This window comes from Ctenopharyngodon idella, chromosome 6, assembly GCF_019924925.1.
Source record: "Ctenopharyngodon idella isolate HZGC_01 chromosome 6, HZGC01, whole genome shotgun sequence".
Lineage (NCBI taxonomy): Eukaryota > Metazoa > Chordata > Actinopteri > Cypriniformes > Xenocyprididae > Ctenopharyngodon > Ctenopharyngodon idella.
Window position 1 is genome coordinate 19,680,664 of NC_067225.1, and position 24,868 is coordinate 19,705,531.

The 24,868-nt window shown below is 37.3% G+C and overlaps 1 protein-coding gene across 1 annotated transcript in view; it reads right to left on the reverse strand.

Moving 5' to 3' along the window:
* pde4ba (phosphodiesterase 4B, cAMP-specific a) overlaps positions 1 to 7,022 on the reverse strand; it is a 176,378-nt gene extending 169,356 nt beyond the window's left edge. The window contains 1 exon segment of the mRNA XM_051896307.1: positions 6,653 to 7,022. The gene's annotated coding sequence lies outside the window, so the exon portion shown is untranslated.
* Between the last annotated feature and the right edge of the window lie 17,846 nt (positions 7,023 to 24,868).

Sequence of the window (24,868 nt, forward strand, 5' to 3'; positions counted from 1 at the left end):
GACTGGGGCCAATGCTGACAAATATCTCCTGGCTAATATGCTGTTTTCCCAAGGTTTCATGCAAAAGACACACTTGGTTTGGCACATCTAGAAAAATAGGCTAAATAAAACAAGCAATTGCAAAGACATGACATCATGAGACAATGTTCTCATGGTCTTTTCTCAAACAAACACCTAAAGGCCACATAATGGAAACTGGATACTGTTATGTCTTGTTAAAGACCATTAAGTATGTTTGTATAGATGCAAACAGCTCCAATCTACAGAGAACATGCATAGAAAACTTTGTTACTCTAACTGTGTTTAGATAAGTGATAATGGCTTGTGAGAGGAAATGTCTATTTTGTCATTGGTAATATGCAAATAACATAAGCAGAACAAAAAAAAAAAATGTTGTCATACCCATATCAGTTTGCTAAAACAACACCAGTGCAACCACAACCATGAAAGTTTGCACAACATCAGCAGTTCGTGAGCTCTTCCTTCCTAGAGGCTTGTCAGGCTGTTTGACTCCATTTCATTTGCAATCTAAATTTTGCATGAAAACTCATTGACTGAAACATTCATTTTGTAATATCTCTGTCATTGTTTACCCTTTCAGTTATTCCAGCAAACAGTTCAGTGGTTCAAGACAACCAATTTTAGCGTGTTACTCATAAACCAAAAAAGCAGAACATGGACATACTGTTGGCAAGTTCATTCTTCAATAGAAGGAAATGCCATATTTGGTGCATTTTTTCACATTTAAAACCTGTGCTACAGAAATAACAGGCATACAAAGTTTCATAACTTTTAACCTCATGGTCACAAAGTAAAAAAAAAAAAGAATATTAAGAAAAAAAATAAGAATAACATCTACAAAAAGCAAGAGCTTCTCTAAAAAGCCTGATATTAAGGATGCATCTATGAATTTTTTCAGAAACAGCAGCGTTGTCTCTTGAGGTTCACTTACTATGTTAATAAATTTTTTGCCAAAAAAAAAAAAAAAGTCATATATTCGCACAAATTATTATTTTCAAGTCTCATTATGACTCATCGTTTTAAGAGGGCATCACCCTTAAGGCTTGTCAGTAAATATCACTGTTATGACTGGCTAATGTCATTGCATAGGAAAAAGTATCAACCCCCCGCATCAAAGCAAACGTTCTTTTATTCTCTCAATTGTTCTGTTGGCAGGAGCAGCTCAAGTGAATGGATGGAGTAGTTCAGAAATTGGGGGGGGGCCAACGGTGCAATGATGTAAAAGTATTCATCAATGTCTTGCTCTAGAGGCAGTCATGTGCAAATGTAAAGTCACCTCTAAATTCGCAAATCCCACAACATCTAAATGTGCCATTTTTGGAGCTTGTTTTTTTTAAATCCTCTTTTTGTACTGAGGAGGACAATTTAAGCTATGAAACTTGCAGGATGCATTAACGGTAATGTTTTAATGGAAAATTAGTTTTCTCATGTCATGACACCTTTAAGGTTACAGCCAGATTGAATATTATAAATAACTGCAATTAATCACAAAACTTTAATTTTACAGGTCCTCTAAATTTCAGTCATGCATTTATATCTTGCTAAAACTGAAGCTAAAGCAGTTTTAAGTTTTAAAAGGAAGGATAATAATACATTTAATTAATCATTTTATCAGACTCTCATTGTTTTAAACTGATGGATGTTACAACAATTTATGTTAGATGCAGCCCTAATATGTTAAATGTGAATATAGAGATAGGACAGTGATTCCCAACCACGATTCCCCCCCACCCAACACTGCATGTTTTCGATGTCTCCTTGATCAAACACACCTGATTCAGATCATCAGCTCATTAGTCGAGACTTCAAGACAGAAGCCGTTTCTCAATATGCGTTCTTGTCTGTACTTGTGTTCTTGTGCACTTGTGAAACGTCATCAGTCGCTACCTAAGTACTGTTCCAATTCAAAGTTCGCATCTAACTAAGTACAGTTAAAATCCCAGGATGTGTTCTTGATCCGCCCCTTTTATTGAGGATGTATCGAGAGGTGACTTGTGCGGACTTGAGACAGCCAGGTATCCCAGAATGCATCTCGCACTAACCAGCAAGCATCAATAGTAAAGGAGAAAACCCACGTAATTTAAACATACTACTGTTTTTATGTCATGATATGTAGTTTTAAAAGTTTTTCAGGTGATGTACTGGTTTAAAGCTCAAATCTGTGGTTTATTGATAAAGATAGCGCCTATTTGAAAATTTGATCTAACGTTTTCGGAGTTGTGACATCCAGGCGATCACCGGTGCTCAGCGCTCATATACCCCGCCGAGAACAGCTTTACCTTGGCTAATCCTTCTGATATTTGCCGCTGGTTCTAATGTCTCTGTAGTGGTTAAACATGACAAAATTCATCTTGTGTATATCTAACGGGTGATCTTTGGTCTCATGAATCTATAATTCTATTTAAGTTAAATTCTATTTAAATGTACCGTTAACCTACTAAAGCGCTGACTTGTACGTTTGATTGAATTGTTTGCTTTTTTTGCTTCTTATACCTTTTACTTATACTTTTATAATGGCCATTATCATTAAAACTGACATTTAACAAAAAGAGACAGGGTTGTGTTTTATGTTACATTTCATTTTATAACAGTGAACCACATATTAATATGTTTCATATTTTTTTAAAATGTAAACAGGGTTGCAGTGTTTTATATTTCGTTTTGTTATAAATACTACATGCAGTGAAGATAATCATGAACGCGTTGCCTAAACCACATTTGTGAGGCTATAAATATGTTCAAGATTTTTTAAATGAAAACGAAAAGAGGCAGAGTGGTGTTTTATCACTTATTTCGTTTTATTGTTGCCTAAAATATACATACAGAGATAACCGGAGTAGCCAGAGCGAGCTGATTGACGCAATCAAGTACGCTGCTGTACCATTTGCCGTTCTCCTGAGTCGAACTTGCCAAGTCCGAACTACCAAGGACGCAAGTCCGAACTTCGTGTACTTGGTATTGAGAAACGCCGAGAGATTGTATATTATAGGGAGATGAGAGGGTCTGTATCTCTTACCATTGGAGAAAGCGTAACGGCTAACTTAATCATGTGCGGCACCTCTCAGCCTATTGTGTAATGGCAGTGTCCGCCGTTCAAAACTCCTTCCCTGCGTACCGCCAGAGCCGGAGCGTTAGCATTAGCCATTATGATTTTTTGGCTAAAGGTTGCAGGCTTGCCTTCCAGTGGCTTTGCTTCAAGACCTGAAATGGGTGTGTCAAAGGAGACATGCAAAATGTGCATTGTTGGGGGGCTCCAGGAACATGGTTGGGAACCACTGAGATCCTGATCCTGGGAAATTTGAGGACACACTTTATCTCATCTTCATGCATATGCAAACAGACACAGAATCAAGCCCTATAATTAATGTCACATTGACCCTCCTCTCACTGGCCCATGGCCAGGCTCACAATAGGAGTGCATGGCAATGAGGAGGTGCATGAGTGCTGCTGGCAGAGTACAATGAGACGCACCTGCTGCTTATTGCACCTTGTCACCACTGCCAAAACCCCTCTACCTCAATCTCTGCACCAGTTCTGGCCCACTGGTGCAAGGTGTCCTGAGCTGACAAGCTGACATGGCCCTAAACCTACGCTAAACTAATTGAGCCTGAACTACTTGAGCCTGTAAGGCTGATCAGCGTGTCGGGCACAAGGAGGTGTGTATATCATGCCAATACTGACTGTGCATGAGGAGCTTCTCCTTGAGGTCCAAAACGGCAAAACCTAACTGGGAGGCTACTTAATGAATGACCACCTACTCTTCTGGCTCAACAACCTATCCCTTCTGTCTTGAGCATTGGAGGTCACCATGCATGACTTTTGTTTAAGCCTTTATAGCCACCCTCTGAAGACTTTCTTCCTTTATATTTGTATTTCTGACCAAATGAAAGACTTTCTGAAGCATGAAACTGTGTCCGTCTTCAATCCCTGCCAAACAATATACAAGAAACTAATCCATATTTGAATAAAAGAGAGGTTTATTCAGTAATCTAGATAATTTTTATAACAATGGACTGAAGTAATGAAATGTATGGTTTTCATTAGCCAAAGTAAACGAACAATCAGGGAGATTGATGACAACTGCCGTGTGCTAAGGTCTAACAGATGAGGTACTATGTGGCTGAGGTTCTGCACAAACAATTATACATGAGAAGTCATAGCACACAGTACAAACTTCAATTAAAAACTTATCTGGGTCTCTGCTCAGTAAAGCAATATATTCAAACTAACCCAGCCTGTTACAAAGACCTTGTAACATAGATGCATAAACTCACATCGCACATTCAGTTGAGTGGGAGGGCAATTCCCCGCACTCACACTTTAAAATACAGACTTTCTTGCAAGCCAAGCATTGAATGTGTTATTCTGGTATGAAATATATCAAGCAAACCCTTTATCCTGTGTTACTGAGGGTCCATCTGTTCAACCAAGGTCTGATTGATTGTCCATGAGATGATGGCAGCAAACATGCTTGGCTCAACAGGGCAAGTAATTATGAGGAAAGCCTCAGAATAGGAGAAAAGCCAAGTAGCATTAGGAGGGCAAACTAAATCACATATGATCTTTCTCATATACACTCTCAATCTCTGGACTTTTGTGAGATTTTTAATCTTTTGCATCAATGGTTTCCAGTATGTGGTATATTCTGCCAAAAAATAGTCACTTTTATAAAATCCTTAGAGCAATATTATGAATAATAAGAGATGTCAAAAATGATTAAAGAATTGTCAAGTAATTTGATTAACTGATCTTTTTGTAAGCATTACCTAAATCTATCTTCCATTTTTTCTGATACTCTAGAACAAAACTGCTATAGTTATGCTGATAGGGGCCTAGAAAATAATATGCATCAAATTAACAAGGAGCCTCTGGACTCATGTGAACAGTGATAATAATTTTTATGTAATGTTATTATTTCATCAGGATTAACTACAAAAGGAACTTAAGCTGGTGAAAGAATCTACCCAGAACTAAATTGGAGCTGTTACAGGGAACACCATAAAGAGATGCCATAATAAGAGTTTTTCAGACTTGTTTGCTAATTCTGCTTCAATTCTGTTTAAGAAATTGCCTTAATACTGCTAAACTGAAAGGCTTTTTATTACATACGAGCAGCAGATATGTAAATATTTTATATGTCATCAATACAAATCTTCTTGCTTGCCGAGTTGGAAAAAATGTGTATTTATATTGACAAAAATACATGGTGCAGATCATGTGTGACATACATGTGATAGGATTGAAGGGAGAAAGGAGAATTATTCAAAACAAAAAAGTCTAATGGTCATAGTAGGAAACCACACACAAATTTTCTACAGAAAAAACAAAGATGGCAATATAATGTGGTTGTGTGGAGATGGGGGGGTTTTCCCAGGGCTCACTGCCTTGCCAGCTGACAGCACTTCAGTCTGCTGTTGTTGGCTGAATGGTGACTTCAAACAAAAAACAGGGTTTAACAAACCCTGCAAACAATCATTTTGCATGGATAAGTCAAACTGAAAGTGCTTGCAACAGATTAAGCTAAATCTAACATATAACATTTCTGGTGCATCAGATTAATTGGGAAACTATATGTATTTTCATACTAGAATTAGATACATTTGTATGTAATGTGCGTTTTACTGTAACAAACTTCCACTTAGCTCAAACATGCCCTTTACTTGCGCAAAAAAAGCCTATAGTTCATAATAAAGTAGGCTATAGTAAATCACAGTGAAGATGTTGAAATGCTTTAAAATAGTGTGGTGTATGTCATGTGTCAACAAACCACGCACAGACTGAAAACCTCTCTATTAACAAACAGATGCTCCAACTAAAACCTGCTCCTTGCGACAGGAAAATCAACAACTTTGCTTCCGTTTTCAAGGGGAAAAAACACAGAAATGGCTGCTGCATTCGTTTAAAATCGTTATTTTAATAATGGCTGTCCCAGCTAACAGGGAACGTTCTCAGAACTTTGGTTAACATTCTGTCAAGGTTCTCTCAAAGTTATGAGCAAGCGTTCCAGTAATGTTAACAGAATGTTTGTTTATGGCTTATGTAAGTTATCTGGTCTTTATTAACGTTATCAAACCATTAGCACAAAATGTTATTTACACATCAATCATGGAACGTTTTGAACATTCAGAAATAACGTTTTCATTTCTTAATGGGAACGTTAACAAAACGTTTTTGTAACATATTTTTGTCAGCTGTGGAGTTGTTTTTAATTCCCGCGTCATCGCTGGCTGCCTTTCTATTCTATATAGTAGGAATTAACTCTTTTGATTCCGAGCTAACACTTGGCTACAAAAGACTACATTGTAATGCTACTGTACAAACGGAGATAGAATGATATATTTAGAAGAACAGCACTCAAAAAGTACCCATATCATCTATAATACTTCGTCTTGTAACAAAAAAACAAAAACAAAAAAACGCTGTTATGAGCGTTGGTATTAAATCCAGCAGAGCAACTTAATCAGACATTACTGAATAATCCTAATGAACAGCCCTCAGCATCCCAACTGAGAATCCTGAGATGAAAAAACACTCCATTTTCAAAATACAACGCTCTAATATCAAAAATAAAGGCAACAGTGTAAACAATAGAACAAAAGCAGGAACAAGCATCTGAGCATAACATTCTCACCTCAAATACGGATCCACTTTCTTGCACGTGGGAGACAAAAGAGGCACAAAATGATCCCGTTTTAAACTCGTGATCAATAACACGAGTGCTGCGCCGTTGTGTTTTTGTGTGTATAACCCATGAGGTGGACCAGAACCGTCAATGAAGAAGAACCAGCATCTTCTGTCCCGGTATCGAAACCCGCTCCGCTTGTGTCCTTCAGCACTGCTAATCGCAGACAGTCTGAACTGATACACGGGGTACGTACAGAAGAAACGAACACTCCAACTACAATTAAAAAGATGCTGGTATTCGTTTTTTTGTGTCGCTTTGGCAAGAAGCAGGCGTTTTTCACGCGCACCAGGCTTGCGCTTTCGTTCTAGAGGCTGAGCGTGCACTGTGCCTGTCAAAAGCAGAGGAGGATCTCCAATACAAGAGCGCTTATATACACTGAGACGTGGGATGCGTGTGATTAAGTCACTGGATGGGGGGATGAATGCTCAATTTACTGCATTTATTTTATGTTCGTCTCCAGGCATTGGTTCAAATAGAATATTTGTCCTGCACGAGTCACTAGCCTGACCAAAGCCATGGTTGAGGCTGGGGATACTGTCACTTTTTACGACAGTTAATGTTTTTAGGGGTGGGCTGTTTCTGAAAGTCAGTTTTATTACATGTGCATACATTTAAGCCTTGCCTGCAAAAAAAATGTCTTAAGCCTTGTCTGTGATATATTGTACAGTCTGTGACAACTTAAAATACATGTCTTGAGAGTATGGTTCAGCTTTTTGGTTAAAAATCTACCTTCTTTATATAGATGACCATTGAATGTATGCCAGGGTGTGACAAAAACAAAACAAAGAAAAACATATTTTGGTTTTGAAACTGACATTTAAAACCAATAGTTGCTGAGACAGCTGAGACAGACTTTGTGACACATTTCCCCCATTTGACAACTAGCCCTGCTCACACACTATAAAATCAGGTGACGAGCAGTGCTGGTCTTGACGCAGCATTTCCAAGGGCTTGTATAAATCAACTTTGCAGACATGGACAGTGTTGAATATACTCACACGCACACAGTGGTTAAAAAGAGAACAATGCACCACATGATATGAAGAGGATGTGCCAGTTTTCATACAGCACACTGTGAGCAAAGATCTGATGGTTCCAGCTGCACTGGACATCATAAAATACTACAATGTCTAGTCGTAAAATACTGTATAAAAAATAAAAAAAAAGGAAAGATACTTGTCATTTTGAAAGGCACAAATTGGGGATCCTCATTGCCACACCAGTACCATCAGGGTCAGAAGAGGAGACTCACAGATACAGTTTTTTTATTGAAACATGTAACACAAGGAATGAATCCGGTAAGCCAACTGTATCAGAGAAAGCCACTGATGCACCACTTAACTGGGAATTGAAAGTCTCTTTGTCCTTATAGCAGGTATGAAGGAATGAAGAGCTGTGCGTGTAAACCTCACTCCCCTGATCTCAAGGGGCGCTCTAGCAACTGATGGTAGAGACTGAGGTCTTTAGCCTCCTTGTTAGAGCGCCCGTCTCCCATGCCCGGGACCCGGGTTCTAATCCCGCTTAGAGCGGACAGTTCGAACAAGAGGGGTTACACAGGTTAGAACTAGGAGGGATGCTGGGAAATGGAGTCCAGAGTGTGGGAAGGAGGACAGGTGTTATCATGACATCTTTTAATTTTTACAAAGGCAGAATTGATTATATTAATCATCACTGTTACTTGTTTAAATTCCGTTCAGCTGTCTTATTATTGTCATTATATTGTACATCACCATTTATGCTACAAATTAACAATTCATTGTTGTTTTCACACATATGGGAAATGTTGGCCGATACATTACTATTAAGTTTGAATTCTTTAGCCTGTGCATGTCCAATTATTCGAAGTCATCTTGAACTATACACCATGCAATGTCAAATTATTAGATGGATTTGAATTTCTAAAATATGCTGCTACAGATTTAAAAAATCTGGACAGTATTCAAAGCTGCTGATAAAATGAACAGCTGAATGATCCACATGATTATGAGTTTAGTTATACAATTATGCAAGGTTATGCATTAGAGTTTCATTCATGAGTGTTTAATTTGGCAGACAAAACACTACAGAATATTCCAGACACTAAAAGCACACAGTCATTGCAAGGTGGTTAAAACATTTTTATGAACCTTAATGAAATTTTTTCACTGATCATTTTCATAATCAGCTTTGGAGTTACTCCACTTGGTAATAAAGCACTGATTAGACTCTTGGACTACTAATGGCTGAAAATCCCTAATAACGACTGAAGAAGATGAGGCTAGCGTGCCTACTCAGGGAATTGGGACAAGGCCAGTGTGTGCCAGTAAAGGCGGGTGTTTGAGGTGGTCAGGCAAAGACTAAAGCTAAAGCCTGGTTGTATTGTTCCAGTGAGGATTTAGTGCTTAAGCACCATGACCGTGATTAAGAAATAAGACCATCTGCTGTCCTGTGTCAGAATGACAGGAGCTTTTTCACATGCACACACTCTCTCTCATGCGCATATTCATTCAAAACTCATGACAAAACCCGTACACAGATATTTAAATGGTCAAGCCTTCACGCTTAAATATTTATGGCCCACATTTTACTGAAGCATCTATTCTAGTGGCAATGAGAAAAATGATTAATGGATACTACTAATGTTATGCTTGTGTATTGTCCATCAAACCTCTAGTCCACTTAAAAAGTGCCTTCTAAATATTTTTTGGATTAGAACATATATTCAGAAATCTTCTCACCCTGTGGCACACTGACATTGTAGACAGATAGAGCTTGACAAATTAGACAGCATTCGATTGCTCAGACACATCACATTAACTCTAGACAGAGCAGGAGGATATCGAGGTCCCTGAGGACACAATTACACACACTGTAACACCAGCACTGTCTTCTCATTAGTAACCACCCAGCAATTAGCCTAGCGATTAATGACCCCCACAGAGGCCTTGTTTAGATTAGAAATCAAGATGTTTTTTTTTACATGTGTTTACAGATTTCACTGTAATAGCAGTAGAACAAAGGCCACAGGAAAATACTGATGTATTTCTCAAAACTTTTATGAAAAGTAAAAAAGGACAATACTTTTTCAGGAAACAAAATTTCTGTCTAGAAGTGACGAAAACTGCACTGAAACACTGGCACATTGGCTAAATTGGGAGATTCCATTGATTCTCATTTTTATATACAGCTAGTTGTCAATACCACAACCTAACCCACATAACCCTAACCCAAAAAACTTTATTTTACAACCATTTTTACAAATAAGGATGTCCCCACACAAAGTTTAGTCCAAACCAGGCTCATTGTAAATAATAAAAATAAATAAAATAACAAAATAATATGTTGCTTCTTGCACGTTCATAAAGTGAAATGTCCAGTGAGTGGAGCTAAAGGAGCATTTTATTCAAAACAGATGAACCAGAATGTGACAACATTTTATTATACTGGTTGTTATAAGTATCACAGAAGTTCCAGTGAGTGGCAGTTAAAGTCACCATGAAATCAAAAATGATTTTATATAACTGCAGTGATTATGAATGATTTATCCATGTGTAACAGAGTTTTATATATATATATATATATATATATAACTCTGTTATAATTATTTATAATTATTATATATATATATATTCGATATCAAGAAAAGTGTTAGATATTGTTATGTTCTGATTTTGTGACAATGCATTATTTTGAACCATGGGTTATATTTTTAAATTTTCGCCAGCACAAGGAGTGTCGAATATGCTGGAATGTATCAACTCATCAACTTATATATCAATAAATTAGTGGGAGACGATTTCTTGAAGCACAAGCTTTATTGACACAATACAACGCAAAGAGGATAAGAGACCAGTTACACCTCGTCTCTTCTCTGATGATTTGTTTATTGACACATGGTGGGACAACCTGTTACAGTAATAGGAAACCACAACAATCCAATGATCTAATCAATTCCTGATAGACAAGATTAAGTCCTGCCCTACATTTCTTCTTGTTCGAGAAGCTGTTTCATTCAGATATTTGCTGCCTTCACATGCTATCAGAAATTTCCTACTTCCCACTTCTGAAGTCATGATTACGAGCTTGTAGCATTCAAGTGATTTGTTGTCAGAAAGAACAAGAATCATGGAGGACACTAGGTTTGTTCCTGCTTATTTATTAGGAAAATCTTATTAAAGCCAAAATGATATTTGGCGTCCCATTCATTGACAATCATATAAACATCTACCGCTATATCTAGATCGTCAGCTTGCTACAGGCTATTTTTGCTGTGTGTAAAACATACAATAATTAATTGGTTATTCATATATGTAAATATGCACTACTTTAATGACAAAACAAGGCGATGTAGCTGTTGTGGAAAAAACTAATAAAGAATACCAGTCACTGCAGCATTCATTCTCCCCTCCGCCATGTTTAAAGTTTATGAACTTGGAACTATCAAAATTATCCCAGAGATTCCCAGTGGTAAATACAACTTGAGAGAGCGTTCATGTCCAATTTTTAACTAGGAAACTTGTATTTACGATAATTCAGTTAGCACATGAAAGCAGCATTAGTTGTAATATGGAAGAAAAGGCTATCACAATTTCCGTTTAATGCCAACTTTAAAGGTAATGCTCTATCCCGTTGAAAATATCATACCAGCACATAAATGTACATAGAGGCATATTTTTCTAATGAGCCTACGTTTGTTTAGTTGTCAGATTTAACGGATTAGTTCACCCAAAAATGAGAATTATCCCATAATTTACTCACCCTCAAGCCATCCTAGGTTTATATGACTTTCTTCTTTCAGTCAAACACAATCAGAGTTATATTAAAAAATATTCTGGCTCTTCTAAGCTTTATAATGGAAGTGAATAGTACTGGAGATTTTGAAGCCCAAAAAAGCACATCCATCCATCCATCATAAAAGTAATCCATACAGCTCCAGGGGGTTAGTAAAGGCCTTGTGAAGCGAAGCGATGTATTTTTGTAAGAAAAATATCCATATTTATAACTTTATAAACTAGAATCCATTGGCATTTGGTCCCCGCAACATCAGCAACAAATGACCCACACATGTCAACGTAATGCTGTTAGGTGACCTTCAGTGTCTTTTTATTACATTTTCTCTGTTTTGGATTTTAACTGGACTACAATACTGATGACTGTATGTTTACGTCAGCAGAGCTTCTTGGCATTCACTGTAGCAGTCCTACTGAGCATCAGTACTATTCACCCAGTGGGGTGTGTTACTCATCTAATAGAAGAGGCGTGAGCAGCCACAGTGCAGCCTCCCACCCAAATCAGAGGCCATCACCGCAACAACTGCTCACTCGACCCTGAGGCATGACTCATCACTCTTACATCACTGTGCAACAGTCTCCGTTTAGTCCTACTATCATTTACATATTCAAATGTGCACCAGGCAGTGCTTAAGGAGCATTCATTTTGAACTGCTGAATTACAGTATAACAGGCAAACCGGGTATAATAGTAAATGCTATACTTGCTTATTTATGCACCTGAATGAGTCTCTTTGATTCTAAATGCATGGTTTGAAAGAAAAGCGCATGCATGCAAAAATACAGTAGACCAACCTAAAAGCAACAAAGAATCTCTCACATTCAGCTGCTGCAGTGGGAGAATCCAGATGAAAGGTGTTAAAAATGTGCATAACATCTAAACAACTGGTCAAAAATGTTATTTAGCCCTTAATAGAACAGGGGAAAAAAGTTAAAAAGTTAAAATTTCACATTTTTCTTCAAAACTGTATCCTTATGTCACTTAGATTAAGCTGATGCCAGAGTTTTAATACCAAGTTACTTGACCACATTTTCAATACATTCCTCAAAAATGAGCAGTGCCCTTCATGCACTATCCCTCCCTATAGCCTCTTAAATGTCTGTTAAAATATGAATAATAAAAAATTAAGGGTTAATATGAATCAACTAACAAAATCCCAAGAAAAGTCATTTGTAAGGGTCAGATGAAGTTAAAATAGCTCCTTAAAGGCATACTACGTAAGATTTTTGTATTAAAATATTCAAAAACCACTGGAACAGTGTTATATATTTTGTTGACTTGTGTACTTACATTATCCCAGATGTTTCCAAGAATGTTCAAATGCAGAGAAATCAGCAGTTTTAACCAGTGTAACGGTCCGTATCATTGTGCCGGCTGTCAATGATGTCATACCTGAGTTACCCTTGATTTCCGTTTTTTCCGCTCAATCTTGGCGTCATCAAGCTACGCCTTTGTTTTGAATAGGCGACCTCTAGTGGCGAAAAATTACATATTGTGCCTTTAACTGCACAATTCTACATTTCCTGAAATATTCAACAGTATAAACAAGTGATAAACTTATTTACTTTACAAATTCTGATTTAAAATTCTTTAAAATGTAAAATTCTGATTCAGATGAAGGCAGATTCCCCTCTGTTACACAAATTTTATGACATTCTGTCATATATAAGGATATTTAAGGCTAGGAAATCTCCAGCCTCACTCAGCCTGCCAAAATATAAAAAGGCCTTCAAAGTACTCTGTGTTTCCCTGTCAGAAGAAAGCGCTAATCTAATATATTCTGACATGCCACTGTGATTAATAATGAATAATAATCCTGAGCATACACGATGAAAAAGTGAGAGAGGATAATATTTATTATGATAACACGGAAATAACATGGAAAAGTGCTATTTTCCACCTCCTGTTTCAAAAAACAGTGTAGCTGGAGGTGTGAAGTCTCAGCTTGCCGATTAAGTTAATTAATAGAACTGAGAGAGAAGCGGATCGCACATCAGGACAAGGGTAATTAACATCGTTTGGTAAACAGAATGTTCTATTAGCGTGGGATGCACCTCGGCAAAGAGTGATTCCCCAGCAAACCCCCCACCCCCTCTCCCAGCCCTTATCAGCTGCCAGCCATGTGTGAGTCTTTGACATGTCAGAATTACATTTAGGAAATTGGAGGAAAATCCAATTGTTTACCATCCCTATAATGGCTCAAAGTAAAGTGTTTAAAAGCATGCACAAATGAAGAATTCATATGAAAATAAGTTGGTTGGAGCAGGGGAGTCATGAATCTGTTTTCTATAAGGAAAATCAGTCAGTGACAGTCCTGGGTCACTTGATGATCTAGGTGACCTATATCACCTAGATTCACATACATAAACATATATAAACATATACATATATATATGCATTGTCACATACTGGCTTGACTTGATAATCCAGATCAAAGATGCTTTACGTAGATGAACTATGGAATTTAATAAACACGAGGAACCATCACAAGAAGCACAACACGTTAACACAAGGTGAAGAACAGAAGATAACTGAGGGTTTGACAAGAGGCTAAATGAAGAAGATGACAAGAGGCTAAATAAAGGACAGGTGTAGGTGATGGTAACAAACAAGGGTATCTATGGAAACTAACAAGATGGAAATAGAAACAAAGGAAACAGGAACTAAACCACAGGAACTGCAGGCACATCAAGACAAAAGAACATCAAAATAAGAGTCCATGAGACAGAGACACAGAATTGTGACAGCTACAGCATCCTCATTACCCTGCAGAGGATAAAACGGTATAAAATATAAAATAATAAAAATATGATCAAATATATAAAGTATAATATAATTTATTAATAAATAATATTTATTTTTTATTTCATATATATTTTAAAAATTCATTTAAGGCAGCGGCTATTTGCACTAAGTGAAAATAACATATTTTCTTAGCGATAGATGCTATTTACACTAAATGAAAATAGCAATATATTCTATTTACACTAAGTGACAATAGCAGCATTTTCTTAGCGATATGCTAATTACACTAGGTGAAAATAGCTAGATTCTATTTACACCAAGTAAAAGTATCACTTTTAATATTATTAAACACTCGTTCACAGTTTATTTCCACTTTTAGAACATTATTTAAATTTTTATTGAAAATAAATGCGAGCTCAGCAAAAGGCAGATTCGACCAACGTCAATTGCATTAAAAGCCAGGTCTGCGAGCCTTATCAAAGACTATAGAATAACACAAGACCCGTCACTCGTATTGTTTTGAATGGGAGAAAGCACAACATGTTATATGGCGGACTAAATCCCGCCTTCTAAATAAGAGCCAATCGACGATTGGGAAAGTCATCGTGTCACTGCAGCAGCCATTAGAACCTCTGGTTCCTATAGAAACAGTCAGAGGCGCGTCTCCGAAATGAGACCCAAGAGACGCGCACATGCGCATTAGCTTGATCCAGCCTGAAAAATAAATTTTTTTGTTATGATTCGAGCGTTTAGAAACAAAATATGAGACAATTGTTGTCAGATTTCATTGGTGATTACAAAAATGAAATTTAATCGAAAGCTTGGCAAACAGCTTTGGAGAATTTGATGTTTCCCCATTCAAACAGATAGGAGCTGCACTTGGATGCCCAAGAGGCGTTTCAAAGATGGTCGCAGAGTGAAATGACTTGTCTTAAAGGGACTTTGGCCTTATTCGCTACTGGTGCGCCACTGAAGATGTTGAATTCAGCAGGTCTTTTTTAAAACTTGAGTGGCCCAACCAGACATTGGTGGGCGGAGCTAGTGTAGATAGCGTTTGCCAACAAGGGACGCTATTTGCACTTAGTGTAAATAGACACTCCGTTAAGGGCAATAAGTATACAAAGTAGTACTTCTTTCTTTATTCGATCAATAATAGGATTAAAAACATATCTTGGCTTGACTCTTCTGGAGAGAGAGAATGTGAATTAATCTGTCCTCCACTCATTACTGTTTAAGCAGAAAAAATAAATCAATCTGCAGCCCCTCACACACATGTGGGCTGACATACATACATATACATGGGTGATTATCACCCTTATGTGCTGTGGGTTCTGAGCATGACAGATCATCAGTGCCAACCATTCCTCCTCAATCTGTTTACCCACCTCTCTCTTATTCCTTTCTTTCTGCAAGATTATAGCCTATTAGATTCTGATTCCATTCACATCCGTCTATCACATTCCTTTGTGAAACACATTCCATTCCATTCCTCTAGCTCTGTCAATTACCACTCGTCTTTCCAATATCACTCTCCACCTTACACCCAGATACTTAAACCTCTCAACCATATCTCCTGCTTCTCTGCTTCCTTTATACCACTTATCTCCCTTCGTTCACTCCCTCTCCTTCTCCTCGTTGGAAATTCTCCTCTTATCCTCCTTATATCATCTCATGTTCCTGTCCTCTACTCCCTGAAATCATCTATTCTTCTTATTTTGTTAATAAGCCATTTTGCTGTTCTTGCCGTCCTCTTCATTTCCTTTCCACCTTCTCAACTCACCCTCCTTTTATTTTGTCTATCATTTATTCTTGCACTTGAGCTAACCACTGTGCGGTGCGGTCATCATTAATGAGTCATTTGGCTGCCCAAACACAGTCATTCAATCATATTGCGCTGTTATTATTCACCTCAGTGGCTGAATCTAATGAATATGAATGGAAGTCCTAGTGTTACAGACTCTTCAAAGGACTCAAGCTTCAGTGGCCAGTGGCAAATTCAGAAAATAGACTCCGTCTAATACTAGAAATCTACACTCAGGTATTTTAGACCAAAGGGTTTCGAACTGTTTGATGCCAAAGACCCATAATGTAATGATCACTTTCAAAGTTACCCTCATTTCTAAAATATGAAGTCAGCTATATATAGTTTATAGAACCTATTTATACTGTATGATAAAAATAGTAAGCATAATATTAGAAGGACAACATGTTTGTTCCAAAATTAAATAATTGGCTTTTATACTGTGATTATATAAACCCAAAAGAAGTGATTAAAATAAAATCTGGGAAATATTTACTTCAGCTGATACCAAATATTATATTAAAATAAATATAAAATGTACAAACTTGAAGAGAGAGGAAAAAAAAAAAAACTATAGCTGATAGCTTCATGATATCATTATTTCCAACCAGTCTTTATAAAGCAAATTGAAACAGTAATATTATCAAATTCTAATTTTAATTTATTTGAACAAATGTAAACATTTATTTTTGTTATTAATTTAATATTTTTATTCATTCATTCATATTTTAAATACATTTTATTATTATTATTATTATTATATTTTATCTTAAAGGGTTAGTTCACTCAAAAATAAAAATTCTGTCATTTATTACTCACCCTCATGTCGTTCCACGCCCGTAAGACCTTCGTTCATCTTCAGAACACAAATTAAGATATTTTTCATAAAATGTTATTAACAACAAAATAATAATAATAAATTGTAGATGACAGAAAGTTTGGGGATAGACAAAATAGAAGTTTAGAGTCTATAAATTTAAAGACAAAATAATTTGAATAGTTAAGCATGTCTGAATGACAAACATGGTATGGTACCTCTGCTGTGGAAACAGCATCTCCTACGCTCTTGGAGGACATTGCCACATGATAGTAGATCATGTGAATTAGACTGTACAGTGCAACACCTTTGAAGTATTTTAGAGGAAGAATTCATCCTTACCTAGCTGAAGGGGACAAACCAGCTTCATGTATTATTCAGTGAACATGATTCACTGTTTTCATGCTCTTTTAAAATATTAAAGTGACAAGATTAATACAAAACCACCCATATCAAGCTATAACACACATAGGGGTATATGCACCAGAGACTGGATAACTGAAGAGGTTATGGGAACACAACGGTACGCAAATCATTCTCAAAAACTCCCAAAAAGCCATTGCATCAAAAACTGGCGGATGGAGACAGTGATCACTTTTTTTCTGTTCCTCAAACAAAGTATTTATTTAGCTTTGGAAGTCTTGGAAAATGTGTTATTTTTGAATAAATTGTGACATTGCATCTGCTTGCTATATCCTGTGTTTTATATTGTTTTATATTGACAAATGGTTAGGGTTAGGTGCTCAAAAAAAAAGTCTAAATGTTGTAATTTATATATAAAATTATTGTGGCTGTTTAAATTGAAAAACATACCCCAACATATGTCATTCTAAAAAAAATATACCCATTGTATAATTTCATGACGATAAAATTCCCATGCTCTTCGCGTTTGTGTAGTGATGACAAAGGTTTCTCATTAAAAGCAGTGGAGTTCCTAGTTCATGAATATAGTGATGCTATAGGTGCTTAACCATGTTTTTGACACCTTGAAAGAGAGAACAGATTGCGGTATCATGGGAAACATTTGTAAGTTTTTGCTTTTATATGCTTTTTATTTTTCATGTCCTATGTAAACGTGAATGCGCTATGAGTGAGTGTCTTTCTGCCCTTCAATTACTGCAGGCTGAGGACTAACATATTTCTATATGTCAAGTTATGTAACGTGTTTCCCAGCCCCCAGGAAAATAACCTTGTCCGATCAGTCAACCTTCTGATTTGTTCCATGCTTTTTCTTCCTTCTATTTCTGTTTCACTACTTTCAAATCACCGATCCCATCTGTTCCTTGAACACTTCCCTGTACAGAAAGCAGCTCTCATATAGACACAGACATACAAAAATCAACATTACGCTTTTTTCTCTCTTTCCTATCACACTTTCCCATTTACTGTAAACTTTCCAGTATCTATTTGGATACAGAGTTTATACTTCAGAAGATAATGATTTCTTCTGCCTACAATACTGATGATGACCTTAGAATCACCACGTTGCTTCAGAGGCTCTCAATATGAAAGCATTAAAGTTCCTGTGCAGTCTAAGTGAGGTCCATCAGATGTAACCTAATGGAATATCTCATATGAAATGCTGATTCCTGCAGGAGTCCAATTTTTGGACTGTTCACTGGATGAAAGAGCCACTTAGCGGCACTTACTGGTACCTGTACAAGCACAGCACAATCTGATTCCATTTCAACCCATTTAGTCCTCTCTACTCTGCAAAGATTTTCGACAGAGCTGTTTAGTGTCTCATATTTGATCTAGCTTTGTGAAAGCTTTAGAGTAAATGCCCATATAGATTGAGCTGTGGATTATTCCCAAGTCACAGAGGAACATTTAGGCCTACCGGTAATGAGAAAAGGTGATCACAGGGTTATCTATGGAGGAAACTTTTTGCCTAATTTCTTTTGTTTCTGCTGTGAAACGTCTTAATACATCCAGCGCCAATCAATCGAATATAAACAGTCTTCCAACTATCAGGGAGGAATGAAATAGATATGACATAAATCTCTAAGATTTTTACACCATTTTCTGGTTGTACATTGCCTCAAGGAACACAATCATCTTATGTAATAAAATCTTCCCAATAGTTTAATTGTAAGAAGCATGTATTCCTACCAAATCTTGAGACACAAGGTTATTTTTAGGGGCCAAGGACCATATTTGTTGGTTTTCTTTTTATTATATGTGTTCTGACTGGAGTCTGTGGCAGCTGTGAAAATGCTCTGGCAGAGTAGGGTGGATTGCAATATCCCTGGTCACGGTGCCAATTCCACAAATCCATCTTTAGCGTCTTTAGACAAAATATATTTTATCTAATAGCTTCTGAACAAAAGGCCTATATAGAAACTAAATGTAATATTTCCTCTCAGATGATGTGACCATACAACTGCAGCATTTCCTTCACATATTAAGATTAAACTTGCTATGTATTGGTTACAGAACACTGGTCAATGTTTTGTAAAACACTTTACAGATTAGAACACTAACAGTTTAATCACAGATTAATGTCAACAATAACTGTTATTTAATTAATCAGCCAATTAATTAATGTTGGTTCTTTTTCTCAGTTCAAATTATTTTTTACCACAAAAATTAAAAAATGATAATAATCATAATAATTTGTTTGTTAAGGACTTTTGTTGCCTGGCCATCACCAGCCCCCTCGACGACGAGACCCCGAAGACCTTGTTTCTGATCGGGGCTACCTTCAACCACCCTATCGACCTCCCAGACACCACAGGACTGGACTGAAGGGAAATCATCATTAGGTATCTGGAGAGCGTTGCATCCCGATTTGGAGCACAGCCAGACCCAGAGCCTGTTTCATCAGTACGACCGCGGAGAAGTCACATGAGCCCCCCACAGATTGAGTGGCACTACCCACCACGACGAATGAGCCACAGCCCGTGGACAAGAGGACAGAGCTTGCCATCTCCCCGGAAGTGGAGCCCCAATGTGGATCTGACCAGGGGAGTGAGCCCGCGACACCAGCGCCCGAGGGAAACGAAGACTGAGGACTGACTGAAGGACTTTAATGAGAACTTGTCGACTCGCACCCTATCCCACCTGGTATCTGAATCTTTATTGCACAATGAGAACTGTTTGGACTATGATCTGTCAGTTTGTTCAGAATTACTGCTGTTTATGGACTGGGATTTATTCTTTTCATTGACCTGCATTGACTGTGTCATTCTGACTGTGATCTTATCAAGCTTCGTGTCACCACCACCACAGAGCTCAGCCAGTTCTCCAGCCCCATCGCTACTGGATGCTTGCAGCCCTGCGCCGTCTCAGAGGAAGCCCTGCTATGACGTCGGGCCGCAGGTCCTGCTACCACCAGCAGTGCCTATGCAAGAGGATCCTGCGGCTCCGTCTCTGGCCTCTGATCCCTTTACTCCATCTTGGCCTGTCGGCTCCGTCTTGGCTCCTCCCACCTTCAGCTCCGCCAGAGACCCTCGGCATTGCGGCTCCACTAGGTTCCCTCGTACCACCGGCTCCCCCTTGGTCAGTCATCACATCACTTCTACCACAGACTTACTCCACCCCTTCGGCTGCAGCGGGTTCCTTCTTCCCTTCTGCTTCGCCTCTGTTACACCGGCATCGCCTCAGTTCACGGGCACTCTGTTTCTAGGTGTCCCCTCCTCCGTCGCCACTGACCACCATCCCTTAGCTGTCCCTGTTACTATCCCTGCGCCACTCCTTCACCCACCTCCTAAACCCCCTCCATCCCTTCTCTGTTTTCTCTCAGTTACGGCACGATGTTGCGCCTTGCCGGAGGGGGGCGTTCTGTCACCGTTATGTTTGGTTTAGTTTAGTTCATGGACAATTAGTTTGTATTTCTTCAGTTCCTGTGTTCCTTTGTTTGATTTTCCCACCACTCATCTGTTACTATGGACACTAACTCAATCATCACAGCTGTTTGTCTTTTAGTTCATCACCATTGTGTATTAAAGTTCCTCTTGTTCACTTAGTGTTTGTCCGGTCACGTTCATGTTAAGTGTGTTTCTCTGCCCTGTTTTGGATTATTGCCTGTTTGGATTAAACTTCATATTGGAATTTTATCATTCTAAGTCTTTGTCTCTCTGTCTGCCTGCAATGCACACCTGGTATTGTTTTCAGCATCATTACTCCAGTCTTCAGTGTCACATGATCCTTCAGAAATCACTCTGATATGCTGATTTGCTGCTCAAGAAACATTTCTTATTATTATCAATGTTGAAAACAGTTGTGTACTTTTTTTTCAGGATTCCTTGATGAATAGAATGTTCAAAAGAACAGCATTTATCTGAAATACAAACCTTTTGTAATATTATACACTACCGTTCAAAAGTTTCAGTAAGAATTTTTATTTTTTTAAAAGAAATTAAAGAAATTAATACTTTTATTCAGCAAGGATGCATTAAATTGATCAAAAGTGACAGTAAAGACATTTATAATGTTACAAAAAATTATATTTCAAATAAACGCTGTTCTTTAAATATTTTGATGAATAGAAAATAAAATATATAAAATATTGTACACAAATATTTTGTACAATTTTACACAATAAATGTTTCTCGAGCAGCAAATCAGCATATTAGAATGATTTCTTAAGGATCGTGACACTGAAGACTGGAAAAATGATGCTGAAAATTCAGCTTTGCCAACACAAGAATAAATGAAATTTTAAAATATTTTCAAATAGAAAACAGTTATTTTAAATTGTAATATTATTTCACAATATTACTGTTTTTACTGTATTTTTTATTTAAATAAATGCAGCCATGGTGAGCAGATGAAACTTCTTTTAAAAACATTAAAAATCTTACTGATCCCAAACTTTTGAATGGTAGTGTGTGCGTGTGTGTGTGTATATATATATATATATATATATATATATATATATATACACACACATACTATTATTCATCAAGGATGCAATAACTTGTAAAAAGACTTTTATATTGTTACAAAAAAGAAAAATCTAAAATTCTCCTTTTCTTCAACGTTCTATTCATCAGAGAATCCTGATAAATGTAACATGGTTTCAACAAAAATATTAATAGAATAAGAGGAAGAAATTATTCTTGAGCACCAAATTAGACTGATTTTTGAAGGATCATGTGGCAATAAAGACAGCTTTGCCATCACAGGAATGAATAGCATTTTAAAATATATATTAAAACAAAAAAACAGTTATTTTAAATTGTAAAAGTCTTGCACAATACTATTGTTTTTACTGTATTTTTGAATAAATGCAGCCTTGGCAAGCATAAGAGACTTCTTTCAAAGGATCGGATTTAATGCTGAACTGCCGAGGGATTCTTTATAGCACAGATGTGTCTATTAGTTGAGCAGGATAAGCAGGATATAAGAATGAGTGAGCGCATGACCAATTGACCTGTCTCTAATGAGATCGTTAAAGCTGTCTTAAGTAGATTACGGAGTGGTGTCGAAGAATCAGAGATGAGGAGTGCACTCAGACCTGTTGATTAAACCATTATTGGATTGCGTCAGGTTTCCGTCTCAAAGATATGATTGGGAAATATGCCCTTTTAATTTTTGGGAAGCTAAAGACATTACAATTAATTATATGAATTGTTGCATAAAAGCATGGTGAAGCATATGTAAGCACCTTCATGGTCCAGAAATTTCTTTAAAAATAAATAAATAAACCTATTCAACATGTTTTGAAATAGTTAATGCAATGTATACTGTTTATATTTTTTCATCTTGTAATATTGTACTGTCTTAGGTGGGGGTCCCTTGGTCAGAATAGGTTGCTGCTCTAATGTAGTTATAAACTAAAGAAGTTTTGTCAGTTTTTCATTACTGTTGCTTATAGTTCAAATACCTAAAACATATTGCATTGTGTATGTATGTATGTATATTTATACATACACACACACACACACACACACACACACAATGCAATAGAAATAATACAATACAAGAATTACTGATCTGCATGAGTATACTGCGCTGGCAGGAGTATGTTGGCATTTAACAGTGTTACAGTGCCATCTGTTGGCCACCTAGAAGCAGTGAAATTTCTCTCTATTTATAGGAGAACCAACACAGCCAAATCATGTACTTACAGCTGTGCAATGTGGTTTGTCCTGCATCCTGCAGATACAAGCCTGTTTGCGCACAGCTTCCCTGTCAAACAAATATATTTACTGTCACCCTGAAACAACGGTAATTGCGACATTTGCGTGAATGCAGCAAAAGATGTTAACTGTGTTCGAAATCGCCCCCTAATATCCTCATGCACTATTCCCTACATTACTTCACTAACATAGTACACTTGGAGGAGTGAATGAAAACAAGAGTGAACTCGGATAGCGAGTGTGCCGGAAAGGCTGCCGCTTTTGCATAGTTCGTGCTTGCTGTCTAATAGAAAACTAGCAGCTCCAGCAGTAATGAAAAGGTTTATCTTGAACTCTGTCATAGAAATGTATAAACCTTAATTAAAGAATTTAATAATCAATTACAAATGAGTTCCTAACTGTATACTGTACCCCACACTGGACCAGCGGTTTGGAAGATGGATGGATGGATGATTCAGGTGCGGGCGCCATCTTCTGGCGAGACGCGGGGATTCATTCGGCGTGACCCTCACAGTGCTTTGTGGAGAGCGGGGCTGTCCAAATACCCACACTTGCGGTCTTGGTCACTTGAGAGCACGTGCACACGACAGGAGGAAGTAAGTGAGCAGTAAGTGACGTATTTAGACAAGTGGTCAAGTGCAAAGACCACAAGTGTGGGTATTTGGACAGGCCCACGCCCCATTCTATGGGATGTCCACTATGGTTTCAACTTTCAGACACAAACAAACGGCTATCCCTTCATATTTAAAGGGTTAGTTCACCCAAAAATAATGTAATTTATTACTCACCCTCATGTCGTTCCACACCCGTAAGGCCTTCATTCAGCTTCGGAACACAAATTAAGATATTTTTGATTAAATCCGATGGCTCAGTGAGGCCTGCATTCAAAGCAATGACATTTAATCTCTCAAGATCCATAAAGGTACTAAAAACATATTTAAAACAGTTCATGCGAGTTCAGTAGTTCTACCTTAATATTATAAAGCGACAAGAATATTTTTGTGCGCCAAAAAAACAAAATAACGACTTTTCAACAATATAATGATAGGCCGATTTCAAAACACTGCTTCGGAGATTTTCGAATCGAATCAGTGACTCGGAGCGCCAAAGTCACGTGATTTCAGCAGTTTAGCCGTTCGATAGGAGATCCGAGTCACTGATTCGATTCGTAAAGCTCCGAAGCAGTGTTTTGAAATCGGCCCATCACTACGTTGTTGAAAAGTCGTTATTTTGTTTTTTTGGCGCACAAAAAGTGTTCTCGTCGCTAGGTAGAACTATTGAACTCGCATGAACTGTTTTAAATATGTTTTTAGTACCTTTATGGATCTTGAGAGAGGAAATGTCATTGCTGTGAATGCAGGCCTCACTGAGCCATCGGATTTAATCAAAAATAACTTAATTTGTGTTCCGAAGATGAATGAAGGCCTTACGGGTGTGGAACGACATGAGGGTGAGTAATAAATTACATTATTTTAATTTGTGGGTGAACTAACCCTTTAAGGGTATAGGGGGCGATTTTAGACAGCCGTTAAACTATTTTGATTAAAGATTAGGAGGCCGCATTTAAAAAATAAAATGATGTGCACTGATTTATAATACTGCAGTATTTCATAAGAAAAACAACAAGAATGGTCAATTTGATTCTTGGTTGCTTTAAGCAAATTAAGTTAAAATCTCGCAACATTTATGAGTTCCGTAAGTCGGAACTTAAATAGAAATAAAATAATCCTCTTTATTTGGATTTTTCATTTTATTTTCTTAAATATTTATTTCTAAGTCATCTAATCTAATGGTATTCTCAAGGCAAACACATATTCACTATTAAAGGCGGCAGGCATAGTTTATGTAAACGGGTAGATGCATAAAAGCTTTATTTCTTGAAACAATATATAGAAATGTTGTTACTAATGAAATAGAAGTAAACAAATAACATGTGACCATAGC